Source organism: Octopus sinensis, linkage group LG5, assembly GCF_006345805.1.
Source record: "Octopus sinensis linkage group LG5, ASM634580v1, whole genome shotgun sequence".
In the NCBI taxonomy this organism is placed as follows: Eukaryota; Metazoa; Mollusca; class Cephalopoda; order Octopoda; family Octopodidae; genus Octopus; species Octopus sinensis.
In genome coordinates this window covers 10,689,799-10,697,298 of record NC_043001.1, presented here as the reverse complement: position 1 = coordinate 10,697,298, position 7,500 = coordinate 10,689,799, and positions in this window count along the sequence as shown.

Below are 7,500 nucleotides of genomic sequence, written 5' to 3'. Positions count from 1 at the left end.
ACTTCTGTTACAAAGCATGGTGTAACCCACTATGGTGTGGTAAACTTTCAGACCCTAGTCCAGATTGTGAATCTTTTGTACCCCAGTATGGTTCAGCTCTCCACCCGTTAAAAGCCACCGTTTACGGAATGAGGATAACAACGTAGCTTTCGCGCCCATGCAACCGCCAGTCTATCGCGTATGGTGGGTGGATCTTCAAGTTGCCGTTCGCATTTTTAGTAGCTTAGAGTAGGCTCGAATTAGAGATTATTCTTTGTGGCTAATGGCGTGAGTCCTCATTGGAAGAAGAAGAAGAAGAAGAAGAAGAAGAAGAAGAAGAAGAAGAAGAAGAAGAAGAAGAAGACGACGACAGCAGCAGCAGATACAACTGCAAGAGTAACAACAGAAACAACAACAACAACAAATAATATTACAGCAACAAATGCTACAATTGCTGAAGTCGTCAGGAAAGTCAGAAAAAGTGTTTTGGACAGACTATGTCGTGAACTCCATAACAGAGTTAAGATACCAACCTGACGAAAGAGTTACCTTCGAAGCTTATTACAGACGATATGAGCAAATCTTTGAGAAAGAATGTAAATATTGGGACGACGAGATGAAACGCGCTTAATCTTGAGAAAACTGGCGGCAACAGAACATGAACGATACAGTAATTGTGTACTTCCAAGAAAACCTTCGGAAATAAGCTTTAATGACACAATAGATATATTGCGTAAAGTTTTCAGTGAAAAAAGTTCATAGTTCAACAAACGTTGGAAGTGTCTGAACATGGAGAAGAACAACAACGAGGACTACATCTCATATGCTGGTAGAGTAACCAGGGTATGCGAGAAGTTTAAGCTGGATAAATTAACACCAGATATATTCAAATGCCTGACATTTACACCGGGACTTACTGCCGAAAAGGGCGCAGAAGTTAGAATTAGAATTCTCGCAAAGCTGGAACAAAACAAGGATGTAATCCTACAGCTAGTGTCAGAAGAATGTGAAAGGATAGTCAAATGAAGACACGACGCAGAGGAAATTGAACGTAAAGATTGTTTCCAAGTAAAGCAAGTGCGAAATAATCAGATTAGAGATAAAGTGTTTTCTGAAAAAAACACGAGAAAAATGAGGAAATAAACCCATGTTTTGCATGTGGAGGCGTACATCTTGGGAAAAAGTGTCCATTAAAAAAGCAGAGTGCTTTCGTTGTGGAAATATAGGACATATAAAGATGCACTGTAGAACGAAGATGACAAAACTTCAGAACAAAGAGAAAAGAATAAATAGTATGTCATCGGAATAAATTGGTGATATAACGATGAGAAAATTCGTGAAGGTGAAAATCAGAAATACAAGTGTTACAATGAAATTAAATACTGGAAGGGATATCGCCATTGTAAACGATAAAACTTGGAAATACGTCGGTAAAGCGAAATTAATTAAATCGGAAATGGTAGCACATAATGTTACGGGAAAAAGATGATATTTTGTCGGTGAATTTGTATGTGATGTAACATTTCGAGGTCAAACGTAAAAGGCAAAGATATATGTGTTAAAAAGTTCACTTGATATATTCGGCATTGAGTGGATGGAACTATACAAAGTGTGGAATACGCCCATAAGTGTTTTATGTGAAAATATAGTCGATTCAGTGAACGATTCGAACGCGGCTGAAGCACTGAAACAAAAACATTGCATAAAACGGAGTGGAACACCTGTATGTATGTCTAAACGAAATGAAATGTTGCCCACGATAAAACGTAAATATTGTCTAAAAGTAGTTGTTCCGTGGTCGAGTCTACACAACGATTTCGCTGGTCCTTTAAACGGTTCTTACTGCTTAGTGGTAGTTGATAGTTTTTCGAAATGGCCTGAAATTTGCAAGTGTAAAAATGTCTAACATTTTTAAGGATTATAACAAACAGAAAACACTTCCCAAAGGTGCCACACAGTAGGTCTGAACCCGAAACCACGTGGTTGGGAAGCAAACTTCTTACCACACAGCCACACCTGCGCCTAGCCTCTGATTGTTCTTTTTCAGCACGCACTTTGGACTTCCCTTCTTTATCACCATCAAACACTGTGTTCTTGCGATTTCTGGTGGAATCATATGGATGTTTAATAACGCAATATATATCGATGCCAGATGAAAAAAAATCATGCTACCAGCCTCCGGTGAGTAACATGCAATAAATCTGTCACCACCGATGTAGGAAAACAGGGAATAAACATTCACTAATATTGCAAAAAGCCTTCCAAGTGAATAAAGATTCATTATATGCAATACAATCATGTATTATACTTAATGTTAATACGTCATGACTGTATTCGTTCCGAGATGTCTTATGGACTTGATTTGTTCTCAAACATGTACATCAGAATCAGAACAAAATCATCCTCGCAGTGGCCTAGATTTTCTGTGTGTGTGTGTGTGTGTGGTCGTCGAATTAGCTTTCTCCTCTCTGGCTTTGAGAAGTCTAATTTCTCAAGATTGGCATTTAAGCAGTGTGTTACATGTACCAGGGCCCCATTATTTACAGGTGTAAGCCTGAACTTGTAATCTGGATAGAGTAACTGCAGATTTCTCAATAGTCCAGCGTATGTATGTATGTACGTATGTATGTATGCATGCATGTATATATGTATAGCTCATCATTATCTTTTCCATAGAGTTTTAAGTCACCCATCTAAAATAGATGGCTTATTTTCTTGTCAATTTTATAACCATACCCTGTTCCCGTTCAGTTCGCTTGTAAGGGGTATTAGGGAAAATACAAAAAATTAGAGGTGAAAGTGAGTCACCTTTGAAAATTCCTCACTTGATATTAACGTCGTTTGAAGTGATTACTCCATTAGAATGGTATAATTGGAGATTCGTATTCCTCAATGGCATATTATGCTTCAGGAAGTTGGAAATTATAGGAGAAATTTTGAAGATGTCCAGCGATTTCAAGATCCATGAATGCGGTATGCTATCAAAAGCCTTTTTTTTTTATTTTTATGATCAATCCACTCCGAATTGAGATTCCTGCGTTTTGTTATGAGTGTTCTGAAGGATCACGCGATTAATTAAGAGTTGATCTTTGAATCCGTATGAACCACGCCGGCATCATTTCAATTGTCCAGCGATTTCAGTAGCCATGAATGCGGTATGCTATTATTGTTGTTGTTGTTGTTGTTGTTGTCATCCTCATCCTTTTCCTCATCCTCATCATTATCGTCGTCATTGTCGTCGTCATCATCATCGTCGTTGTTGTCGTCATCATCATTATCATCATTGTCATCATCATCGTCATTGCCATCATCATCACCAACATCATCATCATCATCATCATCATCATCATCATCATCATCATCATCACCATCATTATCATCATCATCATCATCATCATTATTAGAGAACTTTTAGCTTAAACAATAGAGCACCCAGCCAGTATATGTAAGGGTAAGGGGTTCGATCCCTGTAGCCAGCTGTGGGCAACTTTCTTTTAAAATCCCTCGCCTGGCAGTGTTACCGTGGCGCTCTACCGGTTGGAAACAAGATCTACAGACACGGAAGTGCTGTTAAACGCACCAGTCTGAGGTGTACACAGGGCGACGAAACTCTCCTTCACGCAGTCGAGTAGCGTTCGCGCTCATTACTGCCTTGTGGAGCTTTGTCGAACAGCTGTTGTCGCGTGTCGGACGAATCCGTTTGTCAACCGAGCCCATCGTGAAGATTGCCCCCACCGCCTCTTCCTTGGTCGGAAGGAAAGGCAATTTTCCTCTCTGTCTGGTGGCTATGGTGAAGGAGGTGGTGAGGTGGACGAGATTGAAAGGATTGAAGACGGATACTTCCCTCTTCGGCTAAGCCCTCGTGACTTCTTCAAGTTCCACCCGAAAAGGCAAATGAGAGCAGAGCGGGACGCTCTGCCCCTCTCCCCAGAAGATTTGTTGAAAGGTGGGTGAATGTGGCATGTTAGTAGTAGTAGTAGTAGTAGTGGTGGTGGTGGTGGTGGTGGTGGTGGTTGCGACGGCGGCGGCGGCGGCAGCAGCAGCAGCAGCAGTAGTTGCAGCAGCAGCAGTAGCAGCAGCAGCAGCAGCAGCAGCAGCAGCAGCAGCAGCAGTAGTAGTAGTAGTAGTAGTAGTAGTAGTAGTAGTAGTAGTAGTAGTAGTAGTAGTAGTAGTAGTTAAAGTAGTAGTAGCAGCATTGAGTAAGAGAGTAGTGCATGACATCAAAGTGACACTGGGGTAAAATATATGAAGCCCAGTATACCCATCATGACTACCCGTCTGATAAGGGTACACCAGGCACATGCATCACAACCATATGTGCGCGACATGGTGATCTCATATCAAGATAAACAGCACATGACCTTGCAGGTGGAGCCCAGTTAGAATTTTTTTCAGGTCGAGTAGCCCATGCCGCTCAAAAGGCCCCTGAATAAGGGTTGTTTAAGATTCTTAAAGCAAAACACTAATGTTTCCAGAGGTGAATTAAGCTCCAAAATTTTTTCTCAAAACATGGTTATGATGCTCCCCAACTACTTCTGCTCGTGATCAGAGATGCACATATCGTCAGCCACTAAGGGACATGCTCAACTGGTTAAGGTCAAACAACTGACAAACAAATCTGAGGTATTGAGCAGAATATTTGCTGTAGCCCATCTTTTATACCAAGACAAAACAATGTACATGATAACACTTCCAATCAGTTAAGATCAGAAGCCATGAGAGCCACTGCCTGGGCATTTATCATCATCATCATCATCATCATTATTATTATATTATTATCATTATTATCATTACTATTATTCAATTATTATTGTTGTTGTTGTTAGTATTATTATTATTATTATTATTATTATTATTATTATCATTATTATTATTATTATTATCATCATTATTATGTCAATGTCTCAGAAACAAAGTAACCCTACCATTTTCGCTCTCGTCCTCTCTTTCTGTCAAAAGACAAGGGCTTAAACATTTACATCCCTCGTTTCTTAGGACAAATGAACTCGCCAAACTCTTCCGGAAGCTCACCCAATATTAAAAAATTGACTCCCAACATGCGATAAACATATTTTTTTAATATTTTATATTGTTATTGTTGTTGTTTTTTTTTATATAATTTTAAAAGCTGTCTGAAATGAAAAAATTTTTAACATTTTTCATTTTGCTTTCAAATCATTCGAGCCATATGTAACAGATTCTAAGCGATCTGCCAGCCATTTGAAGAGGGTAAATAAAACCAAACCTGTTCATAGTCCTGACACACGGCTGACAATATTTCTATCTGTCTTCCTTTAATCTCGGCTTTTGTTGGCAATCTACCATGACCTTAGATCATAGACCAGTGGCTTGCGGATGGACTAGTTTTACATCCATTATCAGATTCATGTCGTCGGTGATGTTATGTTAGTTTATTGACAGAATCAACGTTGTTTTCTATAAAATAAATATATAAATAAATGTATAAAATTCTGGTAGGTTTTTTTTTTTTTTTTTATCGAATTTATTTGATGAAACGAAATGCCAAGCAAATATTTCTCTTCAAATAACAAGTTATCTTCATGTCTGTATTGAAGATTTCATTTTCTTACTTAGATTTAAAAAGCGAACAAAGGAACCCCGCAGAGTCGTTTAATCAGCGAGATATCTTTTATCTTTTACTTGTTTCACTCATTAGACGGCGGTCATGCTGGGGCACCATCGTGAAGAATTTTTGTCGAACGAATCAACACCGGTACTTATTATTATTATTATTATCATTTGTGTGAGTGTTTGTGTATTTGTGTGTGTGTTGTGTGTGTGTGTGTGTGTGTGTGTGTGTGTGTGTGTGTGTGTGTGTGTGTGTGTGTGGTGTGTGTGTGTGTGTGTGCGCGTGTGCGAAGGATAGTACTTACTCTATTGGTGTCTTTTGCCGAACCGCTAAGTTATGGGGGCGTAAACACACCAACTTCGATTGCCAAGCGGAAGTGGGGAACAAACACACACACAAACACACACACACACACGCTTACACACACACGTGTGTGTGTGTGCATACGAAGAGCTTCTTTCACTTTCCGACTACCAAATCCACTCAAAAGGCTTTAGTGGGCACGGGGCTGTAGTGGAAGACACTTGCCCAAGGTGTCACGCAGCTGGACTAAATCCAGACCAATGTAGCTGGCAGTCTTTGAACTATCGTTAAAAAAACACACGTAGATTACACGTAGACAGCTTCTATTTTAAAGGCTAGCTCAATTAATGTTGATTTGCTGTTAAACGACCACAACTGAACCATAAAATACATTATTTTCTCTCCTTGCTGCAGCTGGTCGGTGTTTTAACCCTGGCTCCAGACTAACTGGTGAAGTAATTAACTAGATCCTATAGAGGCTTCATTAATGGATTTTTTTCTAAAATAATCCTTTCTACTGGAGGCACAAGGCCGCACATTTGTGAGGTGGTGACTACTTGATTATATCGACTTCAGTTTTTCAACCGAAAGGATGAAAGGTAAAGTCGACCTCGGCGGAATTTGAACTCAGAACGTAGCGGCAGAGAGAATACCTATTTCTTTATTACCCACAAGGGGCTAAACATAGAGGGAACAAACAAGGACAGACAAACGGATTAAGTCGATTATATCGACCCCAGTGCGAAACTGGTACTAAATTTACATCAACCCAAGGGGAAATAAGCTTTCTTTCCGATGTATAGATTCTTTTACTTGTTTTCAGTCATTTCACTGCGGCCATGCTGGAGCACCGCCTTTAGTCGAGCAAATCGACCCCAGGACTTATTCTTTGTAAGCCTAGTACTTATTTGATCAGCCTCTTTTGCAGAAGGGCACCAGCTTAGGTTGTCAAACGATATTGGGAAACAAACATACACACACACACACACACACATATATATATATTATTATATATATATATTACATATACATATTATATATACACATACATATATATATTATATGTATGTTATATATATATATATATATATATATATATATATATATATATATATATATACAACGAGCTTCTTTCACTTTCGGTCTACCAAATCCACTCAAAAGGCTTTGGTCGGCCCGTGACTATAATAGAACAAACTTGCCCAAGGTGCCACGCAGTGGGACTGAACCTGGAACCGCATACGTGTGGACTTATGTATGTATACCACGTACAATATTGATATTTGTTTCTGTGCTATAAGAAAAACAATTTTAAAAGTAAACTGAAAATCACTCAATACATTTGGTAGAGTATAATTTTTTAATTAATTATTCTTCAACAAAAACAGTACAGACTGGGACTTCGAAGTTTCTTCCAGATAAACCATCATCGGAATGGTGGCTTAGCTGGATGAAGCGCAGCTGTCACTGACAATACTGCTCTTCTTAGAGAATTATAACATATATCTATATATATATAGAAGCATCGAGAAATAGATAATTCAGCTATGAATAACTTCATATAATACATTGGGTTAAAAATCCTTGTTTAAAAAAATCTGGAAAGACACCTGTGGGATTCGAAACAA